General features: G+C 45.4%; 1 protein-coding gene across 1 annotated transcript in view; it reads right to left on the bottom strand.

The window, feature by feature from the left end:
* LOC116969375 (zinc finger protein 615-like) overlaps nt 1–17,043 on the bottom strand; it is an 864,645-nt gene that overhangs the window by 234,564 nt on the left and 613,038 nt on the right. The window lies entirely within an intron of this gene.

The following is a 17,043-nucleotide window of genomic DNA, read 5'->3' as shown; positions in this document are numbered from 1 at the left end:
CACCAGACTGATTCCTGGGATGGCAGGACTTTCATATGAAGAAAGACTGGATAGACTCGGCTTGTACTCGCTAGAATTAAGAAGATTGAGGGGGGATCTTATAGAAACTTACAACATTCTTAAGGATACACAAAAATGCTAGAGAAACTCAGCAGGTGCAGCAGCATCTATGCAGCAGCATCTTTTCCTTCGCTCCATAGATGCTGCTGCACTGGCTGAGTTTCTCCAGCATTTTTGTGTATCTTCGATCTACCAGCATCTGCAGTTCCTTCTTGAAAACATTCTTAAGGGGTTGGACAGGCTAGATGCAAGAAGATTGTTCCCGATGTTGGGAAGTCCAGAACAAGGGGTCACAGTTTAAGGATAAGGGGGAAGTATTTTAGGACCGAGATGAGAATATTTTTTTTTCACACAGAGAGTGGTAAATCTGTGGAATTCTCTGCCACAGAAAGTAGTTGAGGCCAGTTCATTGGCTATATTTAAGAGGGAGTTTGATGTGGTCCTTGCGGCTAGAGGAATCAGGAGGTATGGAGAGAAGGCAGGTACAGGATACTGAGTTGGATGATCAGCCATGATCATATTGAATGGCGGTGCAGGCTCGAAGGGCCGAATGGCCTACTCCTGCACCTATTGTCTATGTTTGTATGGTGGGAGAGGATGTGTTTCCTTTGGAGTTGGGTCTCTGTAAACAGCAACTTCTGTGGGTAATTGATAAAGATCCTTACATTGTTTAAGAAGGTACTGCAGATGATAGACATTTGACTAAGTTCCTGTTGTTTGGGGGTTTGTAACTAAAGTTTGTGATCGATAAAACCATAGCATGAGAAGTATTGTGTTAGTGACAAGAATGCTTTGAATGGGTATACTCTGTGATTGATGTGTTAGACGTCATTGCTCCAACGCTGTATAAACATGTGACTACGTTTCCAAAATACTATAAAAAGATGCTGTATATCTTTGTTCATTAGAGTGATGGCCCAGGAGGGTTAAGTATGTGTTGCATACTTGACTTTGTATCCCCTGGCACTCTCGCCGGCTAAATGATCAGTAAAGGTTGTGTTGGTTTATCCAACTTATTGTGAGTTGTCTGTTTTAACATATGAACCTTAACATTGACGTAGTTAACAGGGTATCGCTGGGACCACCAACAGATGACTGAGTAAGAGGCCGTAGTTTGACTGGGATCGGATAGGGAGAAAAAAAGTGCCCTAGTCGGACCCCTTGAGACTGACCTCCCGAAGAAGCTCCCGGAAAAAACGTTGATCTGGTGACCTGCCGAAATCCTTAGATGCAGGCAACGAAGGTAAGACCTACTGTATTGAGATTTTTGCTTCTTGGAAAGTAGTTGGGAAGAGGATTTGCTACTAGGAAAGTAGTTGGTAAGAGAATCTGCTACTAGGGAAGTAGTTGGTACGGTATTTTGCTACTAGGAGAGTAGTCGGCAATATGCTTCGCAAACTAAGAAAGTTTGTTGTTCACAAAGTAGCTGGGCTGGGAGTCTCGCAACGATGGGGAATAATCTGGATAAAAATGACGGGGGACATGTTTCCTGCATCTACCCTGTACAATCCCTCACTAATTTTATATGATTCTATAAGATTCCCACTCAGCCTTCTGAATTCCAGTGAATACAAACCCAGTCGACCCATTCTTTCAACATATATCAGTCCCGCCATCCCAGGAATTAACCTTGGGAACCTACGCTGCACTCCCTCAGTCAACAGTAAACACAGTACCTGGAAACAAAGGGGAAGCCTCCATTGTGTCTGGAAACGTGGCCGACGGGCAGGACTTCAGGTCAGAATGAAGCGCAGGGGACTTCGGCCCCCTCTCCCTACTATCCTACTGGCCAATGTACATTCCCTTGAAAACAAAGTGGATGACTTAAGGGCATGGCTGCTTTATCAAAGGGAGCTGAGGGAATGCTCTGTGTTCTGTTTCACAGAGACATGGCTCACCCCCAGCTCCCCAGACTCAGCGGTCCATCCTGAAGGGTTCTCCATCCACCGTATGGACCGTACACTGGCATCTGGGAAAGGGAGAGGAGGGGGCGTCTGTCTCATGGTCAACTCAGCGTGGTGCTCAGACGTGGCAGTCCTGTCCAACTCCTGCCCTCCACGCCGCGAACATCTGGCGGCGAAGTGCCGTCCCTTCTACCTTCCAAGGGAATTCACCTCCATCATCCTGACCGCAGTCTACATCCAGGCAGACGTCCGTCAGGCACTGGAGGAGTTGCACGCTGTGGTCAACAAACAACAGACGTCTTACCCCGAGGCATTTACCACCATTGCTGGGGACTTCAATAAGGCAAACCTAAAGAAATCACTCCCTAACTTCCACCAACATGTCTCCTGCTGCACCAGAGGACCAAACACCCTCGACCACTGCTACACCACCATCAAGAATGCCTATCGCTCTATCCCTCGGCCTCATTTCGGAAAATCTGACCATACCGCGGTGCTGCTTCTTCCTGCCTACAGGCAGCAATTGAAGTGCGCACCCCCAGAGGTGAGGATAGTACAGACCTGGTCGGGGGGGGGGGGGGGGGAAGAGGAACAACTCCAGGACTGTTTGGAGACTGTACACTGGGAAATGTTCAAGGACTCGGCAACTGACTTGAACGAATACGCCACAGTCGTTACAGACTTCATTAAGAAATGTGTGGAGGACTGCATCCCCATCAAAACCTTCCGAGTGTTTCCCAATCAGAAACCTTGGATGAACTTTGAGATCCGCACTCTTCTGAAGACCAGACACCGGGCATTCACGTCAGATGATACATTGGTCTACAAGAAGTCCAGATACGACCTTGGTAAGGCCATCAAAAAGGCTAAAAGGGACCTGCTCCAAGCTGGAGGATGAGACAGATGTTCGGCACTGTGGCAGGGCCTGAATGCAATCACCTCCTACAAGGCGAAACCAGGAGGCAGCTCAAATGTCGGCGAAACATCACTCCCTGACGATCTCAATGCGTTTTACGCACGCTTTGATAGGGTTATACCAGTGCCCAAGAAGAGTAAGGTGACGTGCCTCAATGACTACCGACCTGTGGCACTAACGCCTGGGGGACCAGTCCTCGCGTGTGAACATGGGGCCCAATGGGTCCCACTTAGTCTAATCTATTATATACTAGTATAAGTGGGACCCGTTGGGTCCAATGTTCACACGGGAGGGCTGGTCCCCCGACGCAATATTCCACCTCTCCACCAATTCCAATATTCCAGTTGGGGGGCTTTCTGGAGTGCTGGTATGGGTTCTTGGGGTGGCAGCTCAGTCCCTCAAGCCTGATCTGCTGGCAACTCACTCACGGCTGGTGGACTGGCAGTTGGCTCATGACTATTCCTTGAAATTCCAATTCAAGCAGGGTGCAAGTCCACCAAATTCAAATCCATGTTCCTACCATTTCAAGCAGGGTGCAAGTCCACCAAATTCAAATCCATGTTCCTACCATTTCACGCAGGGTTCAAGGCCACCAAATACAAGTGCAGTTTCTTACCACTATGAGCAGGGTGCAAGGCCACCGAATTCAAGTGCAGTTTCCAACCACTTCAAGCAGGGTGCAAGGCCACCAAATACAAGTGCAGTTTTATTCCACTTCAAGCAGGGTCTAAGGCCACCAAATTCAAATGCAGCTTCATAAACCACCATAAAACCACACAAAACAACAAACTCACAGTTCAGTAGACATTCAGTGTGTTCAGTTGATTCACAGCTCAAACAGAGTCATGACCTCTCCCTCCCCCATCATGCAGACACTGAGCCACACCCACACTTCCGGGTTTTATAACCCCTCCCCCTCCCACCGGAAAAGGTGTGGCTTTCAGGGCGTGAATGAAAGGAGAGATATTCTCAACATTTTTTAAACATTAATAACACTTTTATTTTTCATTGATGGGAAGAATTCTCTGCACCTGCTCAGCGGAGGGGGGACTGAGTAAGATGGCCAAAAATCACAGCCGTAAGTGGTAGCGTTTTATCTAAAATCAATATAAAGTGCAAACAGGAAGTGCATTTGCAGTGGTGCCTTTTAACATCAAGCCAAAGAAATCAAGCTGCCATTTGCAGTAAGTAGTGCCTTTCAACTTCAAGCCAAAGCACCTAAGCCACCATTGCAGTTAGTAGTGCCTTTCAACTTCATGCCACCATTTGCAGTAAGTAGTGTCTTTCAACTTCATGCCACCATTTGCAGTAAGTAGTGCCTTTCAACTTCAAGCCAAAGCACCCAAGCCACCATTTGCAGTAAGTAGTGCCTTTCAACCTCAAGCCAAAGCACCCAAGCCACCATTTGCAGTAAGTAGTGCCTTTCAACTTCAAGCAAAGCACCCAAGCCACTATTTGCAGTAAGTAGTGCCTTTCAACTTCAAGCCAAAGCACCCAAGCCACCATTTGCAGTAAGTAGTGCCTTTCAATTTCAAGCAAAGCATCCAAGCCACCATTTGCGGTAAGTAATGCCTTTCAACCTCAAGCCAAAGCACCCAAGCCATCATTTGCAGTAAGTAGTGCCTTTTACAGGGACAGAGTGGACAGCTATCTGCAGAGCCAAAAGAGATGGGGGAGATATTGAACAATTTATTTTCTTCGGTATTCACCAAGGAGAAGGGTATTGAATTATGTGAGGTAAGGGAAACTAGTAGAGTAGCTATGGATACTATGAGTTTCAAAGTAAAAGAAGTACTGACACCTTTGAAAAATATAAAAGTGGATAAGTCTCCAGATCCTAACAGGATATTCCCCAGGACTTTGAGGTAAGTTAGTGTAGAAATAGCCGGGGCTATGACAGAAATATTTCAAATGTCATTAGAAACGGGAATAGTCCCCGAGGATTGGCGTACTGCGCATGTTGTTCCATTGTTTAAAAAGGGTTCTAAGAGTAAACCTAGCAATTATAGACCTGTTAGTTTGACTTCAGTGGTGGAAAATTAATGGAAAAGATACTTCGAGATAATATATATAAGCATTTGGATAAACAGGGTCTGATTATGTAAGTTATTTGGGCAAATCCTCCAAAATTATGGAAGAAATTGGATAAGCACATGGATTTTTAAAAGACAAATTTGCTGGCTGCAACGGAAAACCCCCCCCCCAATCCACATCAAGAATCAAACCCGTCTGGCCTGTGGACTTGGACATCACACAACGGTGTGAACAGGAAAGGCTGAGACGGAGATAACGAGATTCTCTTGGATACACAAAGGGAGGAACCAAGCCTCAGCAGACGCTGGTAAACAGGCCAGCACAAGCACAATCACCATCGGGGATGATAACGATCAGGCTGAGGGATCATGACATCAGCAAACCCCTTATCATCGGAAGCCTATTGTTCATGCCAGATCGAAACTGGGCAACATCAAAAGAACCCCTTCTATCCAGAGGACCACCTGGGGGTTTCAAAGGAAGCTCAGGTATAAAAGCCGAAGTCAAGCCAGAACTCTCTCTCTCTTCCTGCTCTTCCTGCTCTGCTGGACAGCTCGTGGGCCTGCATCGACTTCGCTGTGAGTATCCTGGTGACCTGGTGAAAATTCCCGAAATAGAATAGGAGGTTGAGGGGAGAAAGGTCAAGTAAACTTGTGTTAAAGTAAGTTTCACGACGTGCCCGTTAGTTTTCCATCCATAGTCTTAGATTAATGCATGTTTAGCCACTGATTATGTAGTGTTGGTGAGATTCGATTTCTCATTGTTTAATAAAGCCTGTAATTTAGACTTGCTTTGAGTCCATCTTGGTTTCTGTTTTCTCTCATCGGCACACTCTGGTCAATTCAACCTTTTATCATATCCCACCATAATTCCGAGGTCTAGAACCTAGGGGAATCCTTTTGTGGAGTAAAGGGAAACGCAAAACCCCTACAGAATGGCGACCGCGGCAGGACCTCGGTGGTTTGGGATATGTGATTTGTCAGAGGGGGTGAGAGAACGTAGCAAGATGGAGGAGAGAATCTCCTCTTATCTGTTTAAAAAGATCAATCTCACCAAACAATGGGTGATAGCACTGTTGAGAGCTGAGCAGCCCGCAGAAGCAGCAGCTCAATGGACGGAAAGCAAAGCGTATAGTAAAGGGCAGTTTGGCTAGCGTGCCTATCACAGCAGGTGGCCAATATGCAGAGACAGATAGATAGACTGGAAGAGCAACTGAGAGAAGCTAGGGCCAGCGCTGAAGAAAGCGCTAGAGAAGGGGAAGGGCTATCTGAGGAATGCAGTAAAGCCAGGCAGTGTATCTTGCAGGCGAGGGAGTCCCACAGAAATGCCCAGGAATTCCTCCAATGCCAGGTGGTAGAGGCAAAGGAGAGGGAACGGAACGCCCAGGAACTCCTGGCTCAGAGTACACAGAAGTGCAGGGAGCTGGAGGGAATGTTCCAGGATATACAAGCAGCATACAGGGTGGCCCGTAGCGAGCTAGGGGATAGTGATCACGGGCCTTGCCAGGCGAGGATAGCGCAGCTGGAGGAGACTCTGTCCAAGACTAGGGGACGGGTTCACCTGGTAGGACCAGGGGGGTCCCCCGGGGGCAGAGGGCTTCCCTCAGCAGATGATTCCCCAGTGGCAAAGGGGAATAGACCGCCTCCTGAGGCGCCGGGGATAGGTCCGGGTCGGCAGGTGGGGTTCGGGTTGTCCGGGGAGGGACAGGCCCAAGGAGGGGCGGGAGAGCACCCTCAGTTAGCGGCTTCCGCGCCATGTGTAGCACACCACGAGGTGGTGGGGTTACCGATCATGGTGGGAGAGCTGGGGGTAAAGGGGCAACAGCCCAGAGTAGGGCAGATGTGCCCGGCACGGCAAAGGAAATATGGTCCCCGGTAGGGCAGGCAGATAGGGGGCCCATAGAGAGTGATATCATCATTCCCCATGGGGCACATGTGCTGAGGTGGATGGTGGCTCAGGTTCCCAAGTTAACCAGGGCAGGAGACCCGTCATTGCATTTTATGGAGGTGCAGCAGGCAGCCGACATAAACGATTGCGATGAGGTAGAACGGGTAAAGCTGCTACTGATGACCCTAGATTCATACCTATGCAAGGCAGTGACCTCCAGGGAAGGGGGAAGACCTGAAACATGGGTAGCGGCACAGACAGCGGTTCTGGAGGCCATGGGGTTGAATCAGGGTAGTCCTTTCACCAGGGTGGGGGAGACGGAGCAGCAGGTAGCTGAGTTCCCGGACATGTTCGCAGACAGGCTGTGGGCAGTGTATGAGGGAGCGTGTGGGATGCCTTTAGATAGGCAGAATTTAGATGGGAGAACAGCTCACTGGCTGAAGACTCTGGTGGCGAATTGCCTCCCGCGAGTTAGGGCAAGGGCCGAGCACTGGTTCGACCCAGCTGACCCAAACCTTAACGAGGCGGAGGTGATCAGGAAGCTCACCCTTGCATACCGCAATGGAGAGAGAAGTGAGGAGAAGCCCTTTAAGGGCAAGGTGCACGAAATAGTACCGGCACCCCCCAAAAGGAGGCAGTGGAAACAGGAAGGCAGCCAGACCTCTTCCGAGATGAGGCTGGTGTGCTATGGGTGTGGGAAACCCGGGCACTACAAGAGGGAGTGCAGAAACCCAAGTAGAGCAGTGGGGGATAGGACCCCGGTAACGGCCAACCCAGCCCCGGAGGTAACAATAGATGTAAGAGATCTAATTACCTATTTGCAGTCAAAGGCGGGAGGGTCCGGACAGGTAGCCATGGCAACAGGCCAGGGCGCGCCCGTATCCGCACCCCCGGCACCTTTATGACTGCCAGCGAAACAGCCCACATTCCAATGCCCGTTAGAGTGTGGCCCATGTGGGAGACCCTGGGTCAAGATGGAGGTCCAGGATGTGGTCGGGAGTTGTCTGCTGGACATTGGTGCTTCCAGTAGCATTGTCCACACGGAAACCCCCCGTACATCCCCTCTATCTAGTAGGGTGCCCTATAGTCCACGAGGAAAGGGAAATCAGAGGGCGGATGGCTTGGCCAGGGAAGGAGCCAGGAGTGGGAAAGCATGGGATCCCCATGAGGAAGGACAGGTAGCTGCAGCCAGGGAGCAGCCTCGAGAAAAGGAGAGTGCGGGAGTGGTTTTGGCACCGGACCTGACCATGGTCCAGGCACAAGACCCCATTTTAAAGGCTGCCTCAGCAGCCATTTGCAGGCAGGAGAAGATAGAGGGACCGTATGGGGGTAAAGATCAAGAACAGACCCGGGTTGATGTGGAAACCGTAGGGGAGCCAGGTGAGTCCACAGGTAGTCAGCCTGAAGTAGCCGGCTGTGTTCCAGGGCGAGGACTGGAAGCAGCGGAGAAGGAGGCTGACTCCAGCCCTCCGCAGGCAGGTACCGTAGACTGCCTAAGAGAGGCAGAACTAGCAGAAGCAGAGGAGATGGAGGTATCACCTCTGGTGTGGGAACCCCCGGTCAGACGTAGGAGTGACAGGGTCCCTAAACCCCCAGTAAGGTGGTCCCCATCCCTAATTAAACCTAGGACTAGGGCCGGCCACAGGAGGGCCGGGAAGGAGAGTGGCCGAAACAGGGCACTACGGAGTGCGGCTGGAGGGAGCCCAGTCTCCACAGGGAACGTAGGGGTAACTCAAAACCCCGTAGTGCAAAGGGAGGTGAGGGGCAGTCAGGCCCCTCGACAGGAGGAGTTCTGGCCTGCATGGGAGGGCCCACCAGAGGGGTGGCTCCAGCGTGACGGGGACCAGTTATGAGTTGGCCACCCGGAGACGGGTGGCGTTGTATATAGCATTGGTTTGTGTGTAAGTAGATGTAGTGTTTGGTAATTAGATATAAGGTTTTGTATAGCTACAGGGGAGTACAGGGACAGACAGTACGGGATCGAAGGGATGTGCTGTGGAAAAGTAGACCACAACAGACAAAACAAAACCCCAAATGCCATATTAGGCGGACAGCTATGTGGAGGCGAGGAGGTGTTTTGCTTTGTTTTCCAGATGAGTAGCCCCGCCGTATGGATGATGGCAACGATGTGCCTCCGGATGTGCGTGGCGCGTCGCGGGGACACGGAGGAGTCCATCGAATTTGACTGAAGTGCGGTTACCCGCATGGTGCCCCCGCGAGACGGAATTATTATATCAGGCCCTGTTAAAAGTCATGTTCCAGAAATTCCACAACCTGGATTTTGGGGACATAGACATAGAAGAGATGTACCGCGGGGGAGGGGATTTCACTTTGGGGTCCGGTAGGCAAAGACGAGGGGTGGTTTTTTTTTTTTTTTAATATTTTATTTTATTAGAAGTAAGTACAGTCATATGGCACCAAAGTGCCTAATATATATTTTCATAATACATTTTATGTACAACTTCTTTTTTTTTTTTTTTTTGTTACACTGAAAAAAGATTAGAATAAGAAAAAGAAGTTAGATAGTAAAGGATAGAAAGATGTGAAATATATAGTGTGTGAAAAAAGAAAACGAGTAAATGAAGAAAGTTGAGAGAGAGAATAGAGAGAAGAAAAGAAAAAAAGAGGAGATCATTATTTATAGTCTTGACCAACCCTCGTCCAGTCCTGAAACAGTTATTTTTTACAATTGTGTTGCACCATATGATTCCAAAAAAACGACGAATGGAGACCAACTCGTTATGAATTGGTCTGATTTATCCATTAGGAGGAATCGCATTTCCTCAAGATGAGCGGTGTCCAACATACTTGCAATCCACATTTTAAGCGTTGGTATTGATGTACCCTTCCAAAATTTAAGAATTAATTTTTTTGCTATTATTAAACCATAGTTAAGGAATAGATTTTGAGATGTGTTCAATTTATTCCCATCTTCCATTACGCCAAATATAATCATTTCAGTATTAGGTTCCATTCTTGTCTTGAATAATTTTGTAAATATTTCAAAAATATCATTCCAAAATCTATAAAGTTTTATGCAGGAGACTAAGGAGTGTGTTATAGTTGCCTTTTGGGCTAGACATTTATCACAAGTGGCGGATATATTTGGATAAAATTTGTTCAATCTTGTTTTTGAGTAATATAATCTATGTACATGTACAATTTTAAATTGAATTAAATTATGTCTTACATTAATTGAACATTTGTGAATATATATCAGGTATTTTTCCCATTTAACCTTCGTAATTTTGATCATTAGTTCCCGTTCCCACTCTTCTCTAAGTAGCTCTGTCGATGGTAGGTCTATATTTAGAATACTATTATATAAATATGATATTAATTTTTGTGAGTCAGCTTCAATATTCATTGCCTCTTCCAATAAGTCAGGAGTTACTTTTTGATATCCTTGTATATATTTTTTCACGAAATCGCAAATCTGAAGATATTTAAAATATTGGTTGTTTTTCAATTTAAATTTTAATTGTAATTGTTGGAATGATAGTAAGTTTCCCATTTCATACATATCCCCGATCCTTCTAATTCCGAGACTTTCCCATTGGTTATATGTCTTATCAATAAGAGATGGTTTAAATAAAGGGTTATTCGCTATTGGCATTAACAGTGATAGATTTCTTAATTTTAAAGATAATTTTATTTGTTTCCAAATTCTTATTGTACCATATATAATTGGGTTCTTCTTATATATTGTGTTATTCAGTTTTTTTGGGGAGAAGAGGATCGTTCCTATATTACTAGGATGGCAATCCTCCTTCTCCATTTTTATCCATTCTGTCTGTTGGGTAGAACTATCCAACCAATAAATCATATTCTTAATATGCACTGCCCAGTAATAATACATAAAATTCGGAAGTGAAAGTCCCCCGACCTCTTTTGGTTTACATAAGTGTTTTTTTGTGATTCTATGTGATCTATAGTCCCAAATATAATTAGTAATATTAGAGTCTAATTTTTTTTTAAAGTATTTTGGTATATATACCGGTATAGATTGAAATAGGTATAGTAATTGTGGTAGGAAGATCATTTTTATTGCATTTATTCTACCTAATAATGATAAGGGAAGTGTTTTCCAAAATTTAATCAACGTATTAAGTTTATTTAATAAAGGCATGAAATTAGCATTGAATAATGCTTTATATTTTCTAGTAATCTGAATACCCAAATATTTAAATTTTTCTGTTGCGATTTTAAAGGGGAACTTCAGTAAGTGTGTAGGTTCTTGAGGTTTTAATGTCATGATTTCACTTTTATTCCAGTTTATTCTATATCCAGAAAAAGACCCAAATTCCTCTATTAAGTTTAATAAATTTGGTATGCTCGTTTGTGACTTTGTAATATATAAAAGTATATCGTCTGCATATAATGAGATTTATTCTTTGAGTCTCTGGTATTATAGCCCTGAATATTCGGATGAATTCTTATACTTTCAGCCAGGGGTTCTATCATAAGGGCAAATAGCAGGGGTGATAGTGCACATCCCTGCCTATTACCCCTTGATAGTTGAAATTTTTGAGATAACATGTTATTAGTTAAAATTCTTGCCATCGGTTTATCATATAATAATTTTACCCATCTTATAAAATTCTCTCCCATATTAAATTTTTGTAGTACTTTATATAAGTATTGCCACTCTACCTGATCAAATGCTTTCTCTGCATCCAAAGAAATAATTGATATATCTTCTTCCTCTACTTTATGCGAGTACATTATATTAAACAGACGTCTCAGATTATTAAATGAGTATCTTTTAGGTATAAACCCCGTTTGATCAGGGTTTATCAATTTACTAATATATTTGCTTAATCTTCTTGATAAAATCTTTGCTAAAATTTTCTGATCTGTATTTAAAAGTGATATAGCTCTGTACGAGCCCGGATCATCTAAATCTTTATCTTTTTTTGGAATAAGTGTAATAGTTGATTCTGTTAGTGTTTCAGGTAGTTTGTTTTCTTTAAAAGCATGGGAGTATAAATTAAATAAATAAGGGGTTGTTATCTCCTGAAATTTTTTATAAAATTCATTATTAAAACCATCTGGTCCCGGTGTCTTACCATTTTTCAGCGATTTTATTGTTTCACCTATTTCTTTGATTGTAATTTGAGCTCCTAATTCCTCTTGTTCCAAAAGGTCCAGTATTGGAAGATTACAATTATCTAGACATTTTTTTATTTTACTATCTTCTCTTTTAATTTTAGATGTATATAAGTTTTGATAAAATTGGGCAAATCTATTATTAATATCTTTAGGTAGTATTAGTAATTCACCTTTCTCTGATTTAATTTTGGTTATAGTATTTTCCTTTTCTTGTTTTTTCAATTGGCGAGCTAAAAGCTTATGTGGTTTGTCACCAAACTCAAAATGTTCCTGTTTTGTCATTTGGAATAGTCTTATTACCCTTGCCGATAAAATTCGATTAAGTTTAAATTTCAGTAATATTATCTTATTGTGTTTATCTGTCGTGGAATCTTTGGCATTATCCATCTCTAACTGTCTGATTTCTTGTTCTAACAACAATTGTTCTGTCTTATTCTTTTTATTTTGAAAACTTTGATATGAAACGAGGGGTGGTTAACGACGGGTTTACAGCATTTAACACGGGGACATCTATTATTAATAGCATGGACAACGTAGAACTGGCCTTGCAGATCAATCAGTTGAAGGGCCAGTTAAGAAAGGTTCTGGGGGAGGAAAATGCGGTGGTAGGATCGGGACTACACGAAGAGGTGGCAATGACTCTACATCTAAAAGAAATCATAGCACAATTGGAGACACATGCAAAAACGATAAACGCTTTGATTAAAGAGGACCGGAATGCGTCCGATCAGGCTGCACAGAATGAGGTGTGTGGGCTGTATGGTGCGTGGTTGTTGGGGGAGGGGAGGAGCAACCTGGAAGACCTGAGGCAAGGTCGGGTCCCCTCCTGGATAAGCAACCAGCACCTAGCAGCGCTACACCCTTATAACAGCACTTTGAGTCCTTGTCAGCTTCGTGTGGCCTCCGAGGCCTACCCGGTACCGGTGGATTGCGGAAAATCCAATCACACCATAATGGGAGTGGTCGTAAGAATCCCGGTGATGGGAACCTCGGTACGACCAGCTCCTCTGTACCGAGTGGAGAACGTGGGAGTTGTTCGTGGGGGGGTGCATATTCGCTACAGGAAGGTCCCGCCCTATGTCATAGTGAGGGAGCAAGCTGTGACAGGCATTGACCTTTTGGGTTGTCGGAGCCGGGGAGCACAGGTAATCCTGTGTCCCCAGCACATGGGCGCTGAGGCTAGGCCTCAGTGTGGGTTCAGGACTGTTGGGGCACAGCCTATAAACTGCACCATGGAGGCGATGGCGGCAGACCATGTCCCTCCACAGGTGGCGTATATAGGCAGTGGGACGTACTGTGTCACCACAAGTGCCCAGCGGTATCAGCACGGATCACAGCTGTGGTGCCCGATACCGCACAGCAGCTTCTGCTTTAAACCCAGGGCAGAAGTCCATGTGGCACAGCAACGAATATTACCCATCCCGGAACCTTCTTCGGTTCACCTCTCGGTACGAGAAAATGTAACTGACTTATTTAATTATGTTGCCCATTTTGGGTATGATATTCCCCCAGTGAACGAAAAATTAAAAGAGTTGCTGGTGGCGGTCGAGTTGTCGCACAAACACTTCTTCTCCCTGGAACAAAAGACTCTGGATATCGCCAGGGAGATCGAAGAGATCAAGTCTCCAAGTTGGTGGGACCTGGAGTCCTGGATCATAGTACCAGCATGGGTCCGCATCGTGTCCCATGTTCTGATCATCTGCCAGATGATAATTGTGGTGTATTTGCTATGCATTAATTGCAAATTTAAAAGGCGGAGGAGGATGGCCAAATTACAACGGCTGGTAAATCGAGCCGCCCGACGTCACCATAACGACACCCCATCACTGTAAAAAGTCTGTACTCTAGTGCAATAGTTTTTGTACATAAGTTGTAATCCCTGCATTTTCAGGGAATGGTCGTGAGGGTACTGTATGGTTTGTGGGATTGATGTAAAGTAAAAGGTGTATAGTGTAAGTTAATGTGCTTCGAGGGCCTAGTTTAGCGATTAAGGGGGCTTTCGGGGTACATAATTTCACCTACTCACCAGGAGTGTTTACAGCTCTTGAGGCTGGAGGATTGCCCACTAACTTTGTCAATCGACACGGTCCGTGCAAGCCTGGACGTGTCGTAGGGGCATGTAAGTTATTTGGGCAAATCCTCCAAAATTATGGAAGAAATTGGATAAGCACATGGATATTTTAAAAGACAAATTTGCTGGCTGCAACGGAAACCCCCCCCCCCCAATCCACATCAAGAATCAAACCCGTCTGGCCTGTGGACTTGGACATCACACAACGGTGTGAACAGGAAAGGCTGAGACGGAGATAACGAGATTCTCTTGGATACACAAAGGGAGGAACCAAGCCTCAGCAGACGCTGGTAAACAGGCCAGCACAAGCACAATCACCATCGGGGATGATAACGATCAGGCTGAGGTATCATGACATCAGCAAACCCCTTATCATCGGAAGCCTATTGTTCATGCCAGATCGAAACTGGGCAACATCAAAAGAACCCCTTCTATCCAGAGGACCACCTGGGGGTTTCAAAGGAAGCTCAGGTATAAAAGCCGAAGTCAAGCCAGAACTCTCTCTCTTCCTGCTCTTCCTGCTCTGCTGGACAGCTCGTGGGCCTGCATCGACTTCGCTGTGAGTATCCTGGTGACCTGGTGAACTTCCCGAAATAGGAGGTTGAGGGGAGAAAGGTCAAGGGGGAGTATGCTTGCAAGTAAAATTGTGTAAAGTAAGTTTTACGACGTGCCCGATAGTTTTCCTTCTATACTCTTAGTTTAAAGCATAAGTTCAGCCACGAATTGTGTAGTGTTGGTGAGATTCGATTTCTCATTGTTTAATAAAGCCTGTAAATTTTAGACTTGCTTTGAGTCCATCTTGGTTTCTGTTTTCTCTCATCGGCACACTCTGGTCAATTCAACCTTTTATCATATCACACCATAATTCCGAGGTCTAGAACCTAGGGGAATCCTTTTTGTGGAGTAAAGGGAAACGCAAAACCCCTACAATTAGGAACAGTCAACATGGATTTGTGCCTGGAAGGTCATGTTTGACTAATCTTGAATTTTTTGAAGAGGTTACTAGGGAAATTGACGAGGGTAGTGCCTTTCAACTTCACTGGATGTTGTCTATATGGACTTTAGTAAGGCCTTTGACAAGGTTCCTCATGGAAGGTTGGTTAAGAAGGTTCAACTGTTGGGTATAAATGCAGGAGTAGCAAGATGGATTCAACAGTGGCTGAATGGGAGACGCCAGAGGGTAATGGTGGATGGCTGTTTGTCGGGTTGGAGGCAGGTGACTAGTGGGGTTCCTCCGGGATCTGTGTTGGGTCCTTTGTTGTTTGTCATGTACATCAATGATCTGGATGAAGGTGTGGTAAATTGGATTAGTAAGTATGCAGATGATACCAAGATAGGGCGTGTTGTTGATAATGGAGAGGATTTCAAAAGTCTACAGAGTGATTTAGGCCATTTGGAAGAATGGGCTGAAAGATGGCAGATGGAGTTTAATGCTGATAAATGTGAGGTGCTACACCTTGGCAGGACAAATCAAAATAGGACGTACATGGTAAATTGTAGGGAATTGAAGAATACAGTTGAACAGAGGGATCTGGGAATAACCATGCATAGTTCCTTGAAGGTGGAATCTCATATAGATAGGGTGGTAAAGAAAGCTTTTGGTATGCTAGCCTTTATAAATCAGAGCATTGAATATTACTAGAATGTTGCCTGGGTTTCAACAACTAAGTTACAGAGAAAGGTTGAATAAGTTAGGTCTTTATTCTCTGGAGCGCAGTAGGTTAACGGGGGACTTGATAGAGGTCTTTAAAATGATGAGAGGGATAGACAGAGTTGATGTGGACAAGCTTTTCCCTTTGAGAATAGGGAAGATTCAAACAAGAATCAAACAAACACCTCTCTCCCCCTCCCCATCCCTCTCTCCTCCACCTCCCCTCTCTACTCTCCCTCTCATCACCCCTCTCCCCCTCCTCCTCCAACCCCCATCCCTCTTTCCCCCACCCCCTTCCCTCTCTTCCCCACCCCCTTTCCCCTTCCCACTCTTCCCCTCCCTCCAGACTCTTCCCCTCTCTCCCCTACCCCAACCCCCTCCCACCCCCCTCCCCTCCCCCACCCCTTAAGAATTAAGGGACAGAAGTTTAGGGGTAACATGAGGGGGAACTTCTTTACTCAGAGAGTGGTAGCGGTGTGGAATGAGCTTCCAGTGGAAGTGGTGGAGGCAGGTTCGATGGTATCATTTAAAAATAAATTGGATAGGCATATGGATGAGAAGGGAATGAAGGGTTATGGTATGAGTGCAGGAAGGTGGGACTAAGGGAAAATAATTGTTCGGCACGGACTTGTAGGGCCGAGATGGCCTGTTTCCGTGCTGTAATTGTTATATGGTTATAGTGCCTTTCAACTTCAAGCCAAAGCACTCAAGCCACCATTTGCAGTAAGTAGTGCCTTTCAACTTCAAGCCAAAACACCCACCATTACCAGCAAGTAGTGCCTTTCAACTTCAAGCCAAAGCTCCCAAGCCACCATTTGCAGTATGTAGTGCCTTTCAACTTTAAACCAAAGCTCCCAAGCCACCATTGCAGTAAGTAGTGCCTTTCAACTTCAAGTCAATGCACCCTAGCCATCATTTGCAGTAAGTAATGCCTTTCAACTTCAAGTCAAAGCACCCAAACAACCATTTGCAGGCAGTGCCTTTTTACTTCAAACAAACCATATTTTCTTTTTCAAACCATATTAAGGGTACTCAGTTGTGTAGACATGTGTGCAGTGTCATTCAGAGCTCAGAAAGACGTGACCCTTGGCTTCATCCATCTTGCAGACAGTGAGTGAGGCACACCACTTCCTAGTTTTATAGTCCCTCCCCCTCCCTCCAGCAGGTGCAGCAGCGAGAATGGTGATTTTTTTAAACTTCAAACCAAAGCTCCCAAGCCACCATTTGCAGTAAGTAATGCCTTTTGAACTTTAAACCAAAGCTCCCAAGCCACCATTTGCAGTAAATAGTGCATTTCAACTTCAAGCCAAAGCACCCAAGCCACCATTTGCAGTAAGTAGTGCCTTTCAACTTCATGCCACCATTTGAAGTAAGTAGTGCCTTTCAACTCCAAGCCAAAGCACCCAAG

This window comes from Amblyraja radiata, unplaced genomic scaffold (genome assembly GCF_010909765.2).
Source record: "Amblyraja radiata isolate CabotCenter1 unplaced genomic scaffold, sAmbRad1.1.pri S31, whole genome shotgun sequence".
Lineage (NCBI taxonomy): Eukaryota > Metazoa > Chordata > Chondrichthyes > Rajiformes > Rajidae > Amblyraja > Amblyraja radiata.
The sequence above is the reverse complement of the archived record's forward strand: the minus strand, read 5'-3'. Positions and strand labels throughout refer to the sequence as shown.